At 49.9% G+C, this 14,539-nt stretch overlaps 1 protein-coding gene across 10 annotated transcripts in view; it reads left to right on the forward strand.

Moving 5' to 3' along the window:
* Positions 1 to 14,539, forward strand: part of MYO18A (myosin XVIIIA) — a 93,604-nt gene that overhangs the window by 15,240 nt on the left and 63,825 nt on the right. The window lies entirely within an intron of this gene.

Below are 14,539 nucleotides of genomic sequence, written 5' to 3' on the forward strand. Positions count from 1 at the left end.
ATCAGACACAGTCCAGTGGGAACTGGAGGATTAAGTAAATAAAATATAATCCTTCCTTAGGGAAGCATAGATCCAAAAGAAAGGCAGCCAAGCACTGTAACTGCCTCACAGGAGTCTGTACAGGTGTACAGAAGGGCAGGAAGGAGGAAGGGGCCAGTTCCACTCTGGGAGAAGGGGTGGCCATTAGGAGAGCCCTCTTAGAGGAAGTGACCTTTGATCTTCACAAATGGGCCTTATTCTGCCTTCCCAGAATTTGAGAAGATTACATCAGAGAAGGTTGCACACCTAACTTACTCCATTTTCTCTGAGAAGGAGAATAAGATTGGATCCAAAGGGAGACTTGTTTTTTTATTTGGTGTACTTAATGGGTCTTTAGTTGAGATAAACATGCTTATGTATTAGGTGAAATCACTTATGTAAACTTTGGCAGGTGGTGATTGCTTAGGAAGATCCATCTTACTCTGCTCAGTCTCTAAGGCCATCCAGGGAAGGAATTTTTGCAGCCTCGTTAATGAATCCATCCCATGCTTGCTCTTGGTAAGGTTTTCCTTCCAGTGGGGACTCCTGATGTTTTTGTCCAAATTCTTTTTCTCTTGCTCTGTCCTTAAAGACCGCTGAAGGGAGAGATGGGATGCTGGGTGCTCCCTAGCTTTTTCCAGTTTCACAGAGCCCAGCATGTCAGTCCTACCCATGTGGGTGTCAGTGGCCTTGCAGGAGACTGGTCAGGCAGGGTTGCCTGCATCTGGAGGGAGGGCAGGGGCCCCTTCTGCTGCAGTGGAAGCCCTAGACCCCTGGGCGGGGACTGTATGAGCCTCATCAGCCTTGTCTCCAGGACCCCTGGGTGCTGTCAGGATTCCAAGGAGAGACTGGAAATCGTACTGCTTGCAGGCTTGCCAGGCCAGCTGAGCAATTGGCTTTCCCAGGGGCTCAGGCAGTGGTGGACAGCTGGGTGCTATCCAGGCTCAGGGTTCTAGAATGCTTCTGTTCCTAATACCACTCCAAGTGATCCTTGAAGGGTTTTTGTTGTTGTTGTTATTTTGGGGGTTTCGTTTTTTAGACAGGAAATTTTTACTTCATTTTAGGCCAAAGCTTCAGGCACTTCTGGCATCAGAGAGTCTCACCATGTAGGAGCCGTGGCTGGGGCTCAGAGGAGAACCCAAACTGAGTTGTTTCGGTAATGAGGGACCAGTGGGTAGGTGTCAAGGGCATGGGACCTGGTAGGTAAAAGGTCTTTGGGAGCAGTTTGGGGGGTTACCTATCCTGGATCAGAGGGGCACTTGGGACCAGCAGCATGGAGTGGGGGACTAGGTCATTTCTGTTCTGGTAGCTCTCTCTTCCCTGTCCTCAGAGGAACCATTCTTCCCTCTTCCCCATGCAGTGCTGGTGTCCTGTAGCCCCAGAGTGCCCTGGCCACCCAGTCTGTGGGTGGTGGGCACAGTGCCCAGGCCTCATTGAACTGGGTGTGGGTAAATGTCATGGTCATTGGCTGGTTTTACAGGCGCAGCTTGGCACCCTGATGCATGGGCAGGGCCTTGACCGAAGTAGCCTGCCCTGGCCCACCCTGATACCCCTAGCCACCCTGCGCTTTGCTCCCTTCTAATCTCTCTTATTTACATTGAAATGGTTCTGGAAAATACCAGATATGCAAACACCCGGACTTGGGGTGAGTGAGGAGTGGGGTAAAGGGTGGGGGTGTGTGTGTGGCGGGTGGGAACACAAGTATTTTAAAAATGCTGCAAATCTCTACAGCGTTTCCCAGAAACCACAAGCACGCGTTCCTCCTGCCAGCAGGGCTCCCGCCACCCCACTACACTAAGCTGCTGGATTCTCCTGCAGTAGCCCGGGGTGGAGAGCAGTGTCTCTGCGGGTGGGGGCCCGTGACCCAGTTGCGGAGGGGGCTCCCCTGCTGCCTAGCACCTCCATTGTCGGTCCTGGGCAGCAGATACGGCTGTGCCCCAGGCATCTAGTGGCACTGTGGGTGCTCACCATGCCAGGCAGGCTCTGTGAAGGAGCAGAGTCTTCATGGCTCCCACCTCCTGCTGTGCAGTTTGAAGGGGGCCCCAGGCAGCCCTAGAGCTCTACATGTATTTGGCAGGGGCTTCTGTTCTGTTAAGTACAGGGGACAGTGTCAGCAAAGTATTTTTTCAGTTGTTGGCTCTAATTTGGCTGGGAAACTATTTCCTTAGACCTGGGTCACCACTCTGGCCCCTCCGTCTCCCACCGTATGTTCCTCAGAATCAGGGCATAGCACCCTGCCCTGGCATGGCCCAGGCCAGCCAGGTAGGGAAGAAGGTAGGGTGTTTGTGCAGTATTCTGTATGGCATTTCCTAAGTGGTGCTTAAGTGATCTGGTAAAGATTCAACTGAGCAGAAATGCCTGGAGGGGAAGGCATGAAAAATAACAGCAAGGATGAGGATCCTGCTAGCATTCAGTGTTCGTTAGGCTCTGTTCTAGATGTTTTACGTATATTAACTCTTCTAATTTTCCCAACAACCCTTCGAGGTATGGATTATAATAATCTTCATTTCACAGATGAGGAAACCTGATTACAGAGAGTTTAAGGTGAAATAAGTTGCCTAAGGTTTCAAGGCTATTAAGTGACACGTCAGAATTTGAACTTGGGGCATCAGCTCCTCACTGGCAGCACAGTGATGTGCTGTAAAGGTAGGGGAATGCGGTACCTGGATATCCTTATCAATCCATTGCCGGCCCAGGCCCAGGCCCTGCTGATTCCTGCTGCCCCTAGAAGCCTCGTCTCCGTCTCCAGAAGGGCAGGAAGCCAGGAGTGACTGGCCACTCCTGCTTTTGCTCCATGACAGTGAGGGACAGAGGCTGTGACCTTTGCTCTCAGTCTGTACTGGGGTTGAGCCAGAGGAAGTGAGCCACACGGTAGCAGGTGGGATTCCGTCCTGTGGGAGCTGGGAGAGGAACTAGAGAGAGCAGCCAAGGGAAGCTTTGGGAAGAGAAGTGGCATCTGTCTTGGTGGTGTTGGGGTGTGATCCCTTTTTGCCCCTCACATATGTTCCCTGCTAGATCCCCTGTGGTGCCCCCTCACCTTCTTGGCCTTTACTGACCCCTGCAGCACTAGGTTGGCAGGATTCCCAGTGTCACCTCTGACCAAGAACAGGTCCTCTGTTGGGCAGAGGCTGAGCACTGTTGTTTTCTGGGGTGTACTGTAGGCAAAGAGGTGAGGCACACAGCCTGGCAGAGGGCTTAGCAGGTAGTGGGTGTGTAATGCAGGGCTCTCACTGGCTCCCACTTTTGAGTCCCTGCTGTTCTTCTTGTCTGGAATCCTTTTCTCTGCCCACCCTCACGCACTCATATATACTGGCCCCAGTTTGAGTGTCACTTCCTCAGGGAAGCCTTCCATGATTCTCTCAGACTGTGTCATGTCTGCACCCTGGCAGCACCCATTCTTCTCCTTCAGAGCATTCATTGAGGTTGTAACCAATTAGTTATACTCCTATATAATTCTCCAGTGCTAGAGCATTTCATAAGAGCAGTGGATATTTGTTGAAGATGACAAGATGGTTCTCTAGTCAGAACTGGTTTCCCATTCTCTCTATCTGGTTTTCCTTGTTTAGCTCGGTTTAGGTTCCAAGAACCCTCCCCCATAACTGGCCCTGGTGACTTGTCTGCAGTACGTTGCCACGTCCCACCTCCACCCTCTGACTCTGTTTCTTATGTGCCCGGCCACTTGGCATCTCCCACAGGAGTGGAGGAAAGGGAAGATGGGCTTTAGGCCTGCGGGCGCCTGGGGAAGGGGGTCTGAAAGGAGGCTCCTGGGGATGGCCTGCTTCCTGCCGTGTACTGGAACCTCAGGAGGGCACAAGACTTGGGTGAGAAGCAGATTCAGGGTCACATGAGTCACATAGTGTCCAGCCCAGGGGACCTTAGAGGAATGTGCCTGTCTTACTGGCTGCAGGTCTCTCGGGGGGTGGAATGTGGCCCGGCAGGGCTCACGGCTTCCCCTTCCCTTCTGCTGTGTTCCCTGGACCGCCTGTGTGCTGGAATGTCAGCAGGCTGGGAATTGTCACAGCAAGGATTTTCCCCAGTCAGGGCAACAGATTCCAGCTGGAGCCTGGGGACAGCTCCCACATGGGCAGGGGCTACCGGAGAGGGCAAGGGGAAATGCTAGGGCAGCCCCAGCTGCTCCGCCCCAGGGGCCCAGGCTCAGTCCCCATCCTCTCTAGGAGATGCAAGCTTGTCTCCCCTTTGGACCGGGCCAGGGGGAATCTGGGCTTCTGGAGCTGTGAGGCCCAGGAGAGACAGTGGGAGGCCTTGGGAACCAGAGACTGTGCCTCAGTGAGGAGAGAACATGGCTGGCCATATCCCACAGGCCTCACTTCCTCCAACGCTTACATGAGTCAGGAAGGGGAGCCACCTCGGAATCCAACCTCAGGTGGGGCTCTGCCCGCCCGGCCTCGGTGCTCTGGCCTATGGGGGCCACCCAGCCTCGGCAGGAGGTAGCCCTGCTGAGCTTGTCACCTATATCTGTCCTCCACTCTGGGCCCCCAGTGCCTCCAGGGCCAGTTCCCTCTCAGTGACCTTTTCAGCCCCTGTGCCCTTTGTCCCCTGATCTCAGTTCTGCCAGCTCCTCCCTCGGTTCCCAGTTCTGTAGGGAGCTGACTCACTTCCTCCTTCCCTGCCCAGCTTCTCTCACTGGCGGGCCTGTGGCAGCAGGGTACCCACAGCAGGAGACTCCTCCCAGAGCACTTCCTGGGCTCTTTTCTCTGGCACGGGACTGAAGGTGCCTTGGCCTCTGGGGTTGGGTAGGGAGGGCACGTGGCTCTGGGCTGAAGGGAAGGCCAGGTGTGAATGGCCTCCAGAGCCTTGGGACAATCAAGATGTCTTGTTGAACATCAGGAAGTTTTAAAGAGCCCCTGCTCCAAGTCACACTGTGGGTTTGGTCCCACGGAGGGAAAAGGCTGGAGATGCCGTCCCTCTGATCAGGGAGCCTGTGCTTTCCTGGAGCAGAAGACATCTGCCAAAAGTAGGTCTCAGCCAGGAGTGGCAGAGTGAGAGGCCCAGCAGTGACAGCACTGTCAGGCACACAAGACGGTCAGGGCTGTGACACCCAGTTTCCTGCACAGCCCCATGTCATCATGGGAAAGCATCTGCAGATCCTGGTGAGGCCTTCCAGGGACATGGTAAAGAGAAGGGTCTGGGCTTCCTGCTGGTGGCCTGCATCCTGTCCCCGCCCCACCTCCCTCCTCTGTGGACTGGCTTGGTTGTGTGGCTGATTGCAGAAGCACTGGCTCCAGAACAGTGAAAGTTTTCCTCCTCAGGTGGGCTGGCATCTTCCGTCTTGCCCTCCCTGGAGCTGTCTAGGCTGTAGGAGCCTGTATGCCTGGCAGTCCAGGCACTGAGGGCTCAGCCTGTGCTGGGCCTGGCACAGCCTTGCATCCTCATGCACAGGCAGCCTAGGTTACCTAAAGGAAATAGGCACAGGGTGATGTCTAGTCCCCACTCACTTGGTCATGTGTCAAGATCAAGCAGTGAGAAGGAAACTGGGCCAGCCGCCTAAGAAGCCTGGGGGACTGCTGTGAGCTGTTTTCCTGGAATCCAGTGACCAGCAAACATCCTGATTCCCCTTAGCATATGGCTTTGCCCGGCAGAGCCCCCATTGCAGCCTGCACTGATCCCAACCAACTCTGGCCTCAGGACTTCTGGACAATGACAGGAGTTTCTTTAGGTGAGGTGGGGGTGGCAGGCAAGGATGGGGCCTAGGCTTAGAGAAGGTGAGGGGTTCCAGCCTGACCACCCTGCCAAATGCCCTCACCCTACTGGGTGGGCGAGGAACCACCCACACAGGCGCACGGATGCCTGTCTGCATTCCTCTCCCAGGGCTTCTTTATCGTTCCTTCTCCCACCTATCTTTTCTTGGCCCTGACCTGCAGCAGAACCAGGTGCTGTGACTGGACACTCTACTTGGAAATGGCTTGAGACACATGCATACACACACACACACAGCAGAATCTAGATTGTCTGGGTCCTTTTCTCTCAGTCTCTTCCAAAGCATTTCTGCCATCAGCTTCCAGGCCTAACCAGCCTCACCTTCTCTGTCCAGAGGAAGGCTCCAGGGTAAGGGAAGGCAGTTTTCTAGCTTTTATCAGGGCGCTGGATTCCCCACCCAGCCTCTGTTTCTCCCTTGGTCCACTGGTTTGGAGGCCTCCCTTCTGTGCCTCTGAAAGAGGGATCCAACCTATAACGGGTACTGTAACCTCTCTCCCCACTTATTCTCTTCAAAGTCCCCAAACTACAGCTCTTTTTATTACTATAGAAACAGATACTTGACAAATACAAAGTTGGATGGAAGGGATGGTTTTGGCCATAGGAACCACTTCCAGCTCATTTTGGAGAGGAGGAGGAAGACAGCATAGGCAGAAAGACTCCCAAATCGGCAGGTGCATGTGGTGTATCATTATGGTGCATATTGGGTATAGCAAGGACTCTGGGGCTGGACTGCTGGGTTTGAATCCTGACCCTGCTGCTTACTAGCTGGGCGACCTTGGGCAAGTTATTTAATTTCTCTGTGTCTCACTTTCCTCATTTGTAAAGTAAGAATAATAATGGCTCTTCCCTAGTTTTGAGGGTTAAATATAAAATATATCAATACCTATAAATGACTCAGAATAGTGTTATCACTGTCATCATCAACCTGTCTCTGATGTGTAGGGAAGCACTAGGTGCCTGGGAGTGTGGTGGGCCAGCTGCTCACAGGAACAACACAGGCCTGTTAATGACTCGGCTCTCCCCTTCTTGGGGAGGGCTTTACTTTTGCCCACAGGGTGGTGCTTTTGCCCAGAAAGGCCTTCCATGTGGAGATAGGGAAATGAGGCCCAGACTGGCCCCAAGCTGACTCAGGGCCACACAGTGGACTCAGTGTTTGCCCTAGGGTTTTGCCCTGGGTTTCCAATCTAGCGTGTAGTTGATGCCAGTTTTTGAAATGGTGTTTTTCCGTGACTTCTTCCAGTCGAATTCTTGGCTGATGCCAACATCTTTGGAATACCAGGTATCTTTCTACTTACTTCTTTTTGGTTGAACAAACTCTTTTTTGCGGACTCTCCACAACTTATTTTGTTCCTGCATGTCTGTCTTGCCTCTGATAGTGCATCTGGATTAGGGCTAAGCAGGAACTGAAGACGGAATAGAGGCATAGGACAGAGGCAGCTCTGACCTGCCAGTCCCCAGGCCTGTTTTCTGCTCCTTCCATCACACCCACAAGCTGTCCCAGATGCTCCCATTTGGGTTTTCTAACTACTGTAGCAAAACCTTTCAAATTCAGTGCCTGTGAGGGAATGTAGTAGCAGTCAGATCCTTGCCCTATTCCCTTGTTTCCCTGCAGGCCCATGGCTAAGGGAGCTTGTTTGAGCCTCTCACATGGCGAGCCTGCCCTAGAGTCCTTTCTTCATCATGCTACTCCTCCTCTTCCTCACCGGGTTCCTCCAGTGGCAATGCAGGGAGGTGCCCAGTTGTGGTCCCCACTGCCCCATGGCAGAACTCTTGGCATGCTGCTCAGGGTGAGGCTTCATTGGCCTTATTTGCCCTTGAAAGTTCAGGGTTCTGCTGGGACTTCTCTCCTGGGGAGCAGTGACGTCAGATAAGTCCAGCAGCGGGTGATGTAGGGAAGCCCTCAGGCCACTACATTCCAGATGTCTTAGCCATGCATGGTCCAGAGGCTCTGCAGAAACAAGAAACGATTGTGTGGCACTGAGGGGCTTTTTCCCAGGCCTGGGATGCCCTGGGGTGGTAGATGGCTTCAATTCAGCCTTGCCTTTTCAGCCTCTCTGCATCTGGCTTCTGCTCCCAGGCTGGGTGTTAAATCATGGCTGCAGTCTCCTCCCCAATTTCTTTCTGAGGCCCAAGGGTCCAGGTAAGGCACATGGGAACTGGAGTTTAAGCAGACTCTGGGGAAAGAGTGGTCAGGGCAACACCTGAGGGAGTTCTTGGCAAGGATGACCAGGACAAGCTGAATGGGAGATCCTCAGACCAGACCTGTCCAGCAAGACATTCTGCAAAGATGGAAATGTTTTATAGTCTGTGCTTTCCAACTCAGTAGCCATCAGCCACATGTAGCTATTGAGCAATTGAAATGTGGCCAGTGTGACTGAGGAAGTAATTCTAAATTTTATTTGATTTTAATTTCATCTGAAGTATTCCTACCATTTGAATTTAACTTCAACTTAAATAGCCACACCTGGCTAGTGGCTACCACATAGCGGCTCTAGACAGCTCTCAGAAAGAAGAAGTGGGCTGCTGTTTCTTGGAGGCTTGTCTCCTCTTATAGTCCCACTGGTGAGGCTGGGGATGGTGGCATTTTTTCTTCCTTCCGGGAAGGGAGACTTGTCCTTTCTGGCAATTTCTACACTTCACCAACTCTGGAATCCTGATGCCCCAGGGCCACCAGATCCCTGGCTGTGTGCCACCACAACTGGGGCAGTGCTTCCCCAACTTGCCAAGCATGTTTTCTGCCCAGCTTTGTAATACACAGGTGCCCACATGCCCCAGTGGGTTTGCCCAGGGCTGTTAATGCGGAGGCGGTGGGTTGGTAGGAAAAGTAGAAGCTTTGCTTCTTCCTTCCTGCTTCTAGGGAGATGGGGTTTGAGCTTTATTTTTACTTTGAAGGGTTCTAGAAACAGGCCTGATAGGGGCCTCCAGAGATGAACACAAAGAACCCCAAACATCTATTGAATGTCCACTGTTTAGAGGAATCTGAGGTTTGGCCAACAGAATCGTCCTAACTTTGAGAGTAAGGACCAGAGGCTTCCAACTCTTATACCCAAGAAGACCTCACTGGTATTTTATTTAAATCAGTGTGGCTGACCCTTAAACTAGCTTTTTTTTTTCTTCTGTGGAAATAGAGAAGAGTTGTCGTTTATGTGAAAAAAGAGAACAATAGTTCATTATGTTTATTCTCTCATGTCTGCCAGAGCGGGTGGGGATGGGAATATCGTGTATGTGGTACAGTTCATAGACTTAGTAGTGACCCACGTCTTGTTGGCATTTGGGGTAAGGGTGTGGAGGATTTTGGGAAACCATCTTCAAGGCTGGCCCTTGGCTTTGGACTTTGTGGGAGCTTGGCCAAGCAGAGGCAGTTTGGAAATCCCCAGGGGCCATGAGGAAATCCCCAGCAGCTGAGTCCTCAAGGAGCAGCCTGCCCACTGGAGCCACCAGCCTGGTGGTCCTTGCAGACAGGATCTGACTTGGGGCGGCTCCTTGTTTTAGAGAGGGCAAGCCCAAATGTCCCCGCTTGGGCTCTGTGCACGTGAGATCGTGTGGTGTTACCAGGCTCTGCTCAAACCTTAGGGTGCCGAGGAAGGAGCTGAGGGGTGTAAAGCCTTAAGTCTCAGTGACCACCTCTGCGGCAGTGATCTGGGGGGGCCGGCCACCCTGCGCCCACTGACCGTCCCGTATTGCTTGCCCCAGACCCCTTCCCACCACACAGGCTTCTGTTTATTCACGTATTCATTCATTCGTCATTTTATTACATCAATAAGCATTTACTGCATGCCTACTATATACAGAGACTGTTCTGGGCGTTGAGGATGAAGAGGCGATGAAAACAAAGTCAGCGCAGGGCGCATCCTTGCCGCGTCGCTCCAGGATAAAGCGAGAGGCCATCTTGCTGCTGCAGCCCCCTCCGCCTGGACTCCCGGGGGACGCCTCTTTGGGGGCGGGGCCGGGAGGCCAGGCCTGCGGAGGTGAACTCCCGCGTTCGCGGCGCCGGCGGCCTGGTGAGAAGGGGACGGCTGCCCTCTACAGGGCTTCTGTGGCGCTGCAGGGCGGGTGCACGCCGGGCTCCGGGCGCATGTGCTGGGCATGGCCCCACCCCAAGCCCGCCCCTGCGCCGGCCAGCGGGCAGGTCCCGGAAGCACAGGCGCAGCGTGGTCCTGCGGCCCCGGTCCTATGGTCTTATAGTCGCCGCTGCCCGGAGGGTGCGAGTGTTCGGTGCACCCCTGGGGGAGCACCTTTGGCCGTCTCAGGTTTCCTCTCCGCCCTCTTCTCCCTTTCTGCGGCTATCCCTAAGCTTCTTAAAGGGGGTATGTCCTCTTAGGCTTTGGGATCGACTGGTCATGGCTGTCCAGTAAAATTTACAAAAAAGTTTAGTACGTGGGAGAGTACCATTCACTGCCAACACTGTTATTTAATGAAAGAGAAGACACTTGTTACACACACACTTTAAAAATAAAAGATAAGTCCCTCCCAAGCAAGGGAAGGCACAGGTGCTGAGGAGCCTCTCACCTGCCATCCACTCCTGGGAGCCCCCCACCCCAGGAGACGGGCCTTTCCCTAACCCTGAGACGAGTGCTTGGAACTGAACTTCCCTAAATAAACATTTCTGTTAGTGATATTTCATACCATTGGAAATAAGTAATAATTCAAGCACTGTATGATTAAGTAACCATTTATGGAGACAGTATTTATAGCCTTTTTTTTTTTGAGAGGGCATCTCTCATATTTATTGATCAGATGGTTGTTAACAACAATAAAATTCTGTATAGGGGACTCAATGCACAATCATTAATCAACCCCAAGCCTAATTCTCAACAGTCTCCAATCTTCTGAAGCATAACGAACAAGTTCTTACATGGTGAACAAGTCCTTACATAGTGAGTAAGTTCTTACATGGTGAACAGTGCAAGGGCAGTCATCACAGAAACTTTCGGTTTTGATCACGCATCATGAACTATAAACAATCAGGTCAATTATGATTATTCGTTTGATTTTTATACTTGATTTATATGTGAATCCCACATTTCTCCCTTATTATTATTATTTTTTTTAAATAAAATGCTGAAGTGGTAGGTAGATGCAAGATAAAGGTAGAAAACATAGTTTAGTGCTGTAAGAGGGCAAATGTAGATGATCAGGTGTGTGCCTATAGACTAAGTATTAATCCAAGCTAGACAAGGGCAACAAAACATCCACGGATGCAGAAGATTTCTCTCAAAACAGGGTGGTGGTGGTGAGGTTCTAAGCCTCACCTCTGCTGATCCCCAATTTCTCACCTGATGGCCCCCCTGCGACTGTGCCTGTCTTAGGTTGTTCCTCCCTTGAGGAATCTTACCCGTCTCTGGCTAACCAGTCATCTTCCGGGACCATACAGGGAAATGTAAAGTTGGTGAGTGAGAGAGAAGCAATATTGTTTGAAAAGGTTAGCTTTTTACTTTTTTGCAGATTTATGCCCTGTGGCTTCTATGCCCAGCATTTGTTTTGAGGTGTCTTTACCACTTGGAAGAATTATGATACTCGGTAATTTCGATATGAGGCACAAATTCTACTTAGGGGTTGTAATTATGAAGGAAGAAGAGAAGCTATAGAAGTAGCAGACAGAACAAAACATGGGAAGATTGATTATTTCTTTGACATATCTTCTTGTAGAGTAACATAAGCATGTATAGGTTTTAAACTAGTAATTAAATTGCGCACACACATTAACTTAATAGGAATACAGCTACATAACCAAAGCAGACCTACAATTACCAGCCATCTCCAGTGAAACCACCCTAGGCATTTGTGAAAACTTATCAATGATATCATGGATATTGTCTAACTGAATTTGAATAGTTTGAGAAAAATCAGACAAATTAAAACAACACATTCCTGGGAACTGTTCACATCCCATATCTTCTTTTAACAGTAGATAGTCTGTAGTCACAAGATTTTGGAGCGCTCTTGCACTTCTCCTAATTCTTGGTTGAGTTCCGACAGTATAGATCCAGTCAAATTTGTTGTTTTACTGTATGCACAGGCCAGCTTAGATATCTCCTTCTTCATTCCAATGGCAAGTCCAGGAACCGGTGGGATGGATGCAGCTACAACTGCAACAGCACCAGGATCTTTGTTGAAGTTTTTTGATGATCATCTTCTGGAATGACTCTTCCAGAGAATGTTGATGTTGGAAGTTCTTCTTCATATTATATCTTAATTTGTTTTCTGGGTAGCCAAATTAGGCTTTGATCCTCTGTTAGTCCATTCTTGGGTTCTGTGATTCTGCTGCTGTTTTGTTCCTTCAGTTTTTCCTTTGTTATTATACTCCACAGCTGAGTGAAATCATTTGGTATTTCTCTTTCTCTGCTTGGCTTATTTCACTGAGCATAATACCCTCTAGCTCCATCCATGTTGTTGCAAATGGTAGGATTTGTTTTCTTCTTATGGCTGAATAATATTCCATTATGTATATGTACATCTTCTTTATCCATTCATCTACTGATGGACACTTAGGTTGCTTCCAATTCTTGGCTATTGTAAATAGTGCTGTGATAAACATAGGGGTGCATCTGTCTTTTTCAAACTGGAGTGCTGCATTCTTAGGGTAAATTCCTAGGAGTGGAATTCCTGGGTCAAATGGTAGGTCTGTTTTGAGCATTTTGAGGAACCTCCATACTGTTTTCCACAATGGTTGAACTAATTTACATTCCCACCAGCAGTGTAGGAGGGTTCCCCTTTCTCCACAACCTCACCAACATTTGTTGTTGTTTGTCTTTTGGATGGTAGCCATCCTTACTGGTGTGAGGTGATACCTCATTGTAGTTTTAATTTGCATTTCTGTGATAATTAGCGATGTGGAGCATGTTTTCATGTGTCTGTTGGCCATCTGTATTTCTTTTTTGGAGAACTGTCTGTTCAGTTCCTCTGCCCATTTTTTAATTGGATTATTTGTTTTTTGTTTGTTGAGATGGGTGAGCTCTTTATATATTTTGGACGTCAAGCCTTTATCAGACCTGTCATTTACAAATATATTCTCCCATACTGTAGGGTACCTTTTTGTTCTTGATGGTATCTTTTGCCATAAATATAGCCTTTTTTTAAAAAAAAATGGAGTTTTGATTTAAAGAAGAGCTAGGGAGACAAATGGAGTCAGAGGAGCATTCCTTTGTTAAAATGTTAAATAGAACCTCAGGCTCTATGTTTTCTAAGTTATCTCCCTCTAAGCAGCCTCCATCTGACATCCCTATTTTAGATAGTGGCTTCACACTGTCCTCTTGAAATCTTGAAAGCTTGAAACCTTAGAGTCCTTGGTTCTTCTTCCCATCTCCCCTCCACCTTCATGCCTATTTCCTCTTTTCCCCATCCACCTGCCAGAATCCTAGGGCAGACCCTCCTAGTCTTTCATCTGTCCATCACCTTGACTCTCTGATGGTCTTTCAGCTTCCAGCCTCCTTCCCTTCCTAGCATCATTCTGTTTGATCAGCATTCCTACAGCACAGGTTTAATCATGCCCCTTCACTATCTAGAAACTTGCTGTGATTCCCTTTGTGTGCCAGGCAAAGTGGAAGGAAAGGACTCTGGCAGAGTCAAAATGACCTGAGTCTTAACGCTGGCCCTGCCAATCACTGTCGTGATGGACAAGTTATTAAAGCTCTGTAAGCCTGTTTCCCAGTCCACAACTCCCCTTTGCAACACTCACCTCCCAGGGGTTCGTGAGAAAAACGTGTAGCACTGTCCCTGACTCATGGCTATTGCTCCATATGTGCCTTCTCTCCCCTTAGACGGTTTACCGTGCTTTCAGTTGCAAGCGACAGAGAGCCCAGCTCAACTGACTTAAAAGGAAGGAATGCATTGGCTCAAATATCTGAAACACCTGGGGCAGAACTGGCTACAGGTTCAACCTTATCTGGAAACATAGACGCAGTGTGATCAGGACCCAGGCCTTTTTTGTCCCTCAGCTCCTCTTCCATGCTGGCTTGGTCCTCAGACAGTGATGACAAAATGGCACAGCCCCAGGTTCAAGTCTTGTGGGAAAAGAAGTGTGGCTCTTTCAATCCCAAAGTTTCACTGTATGTCCTTAATACTGATTGGGTCACATGCCTTCCATGAACCAATCCATATAGCCTGGGGATATGAAACTCCCATTAGCTGGACTCAAATTGCATGCTGGGGTGGGACCCCAGAGGAAAATTGGAGTGCTGTAATCAAAGGATGGAGGAATGGATGGGGGCAGCAGAACTGCATGTGTCCCCTGTGCCACACAGGCCTCCTGATCTGGGCCCCACCTACCTTTCCAGCTTTGTGTCTTGTCATTTACCTGTATGTGTTCCATACTTTGTCCAAATTTATTGTCCATGCTTCACGTTTCATATTTTCCCACCTCCTTGCCTTTTCTTTATTCTACCTGTTCACCTTGGAATTCCCTTCTTCCTTCATCTCCATATTACAAACTTCCTTCTATCTGTCTTCCATGGCCCAGCCCCAAGCTCTCTGTGAGCTGTCTAATTCCCCAACAGGAAAAGATCTCTGCCTCTGAACTTCCCTAAAACATTATCAATGTCCCTTTGGAGCACGGAGCAGATTCTAAACAGTTATAATTATTTGGGTGCATTTATTATGTCTTCTGGTCTATGTGTGTGTTGAGGTCAGCAACAGTCAGCTTCATCTTGTTTCACTCACTCGCTCAAGCATGGATCGTGCATTGTCTCTGAGCAGGGCCTGGTACGGGTAAGTGCTGGGACACAGCAACAAACATACCATCTCTGCCCCAAGAAGCTCACAGCCTAGTGTGAAGAGACCAAAACGAAGCAAGCATGTGCTTCCC

Source organism: Manis javanica, chromosome 4 (genome assembly GCF_040802235.1).
Source record: "Manis javanica isolate MJ-LG chromosome 4, MJ_LKY, whole genome shotgun sequence".
NCBI classification, from domain to species: domain Eukaryota; kingdom Metazoa; phylum Chordata; class Mammalia; order Pholidota; family Manidae; genus Manis; species Manis javanica.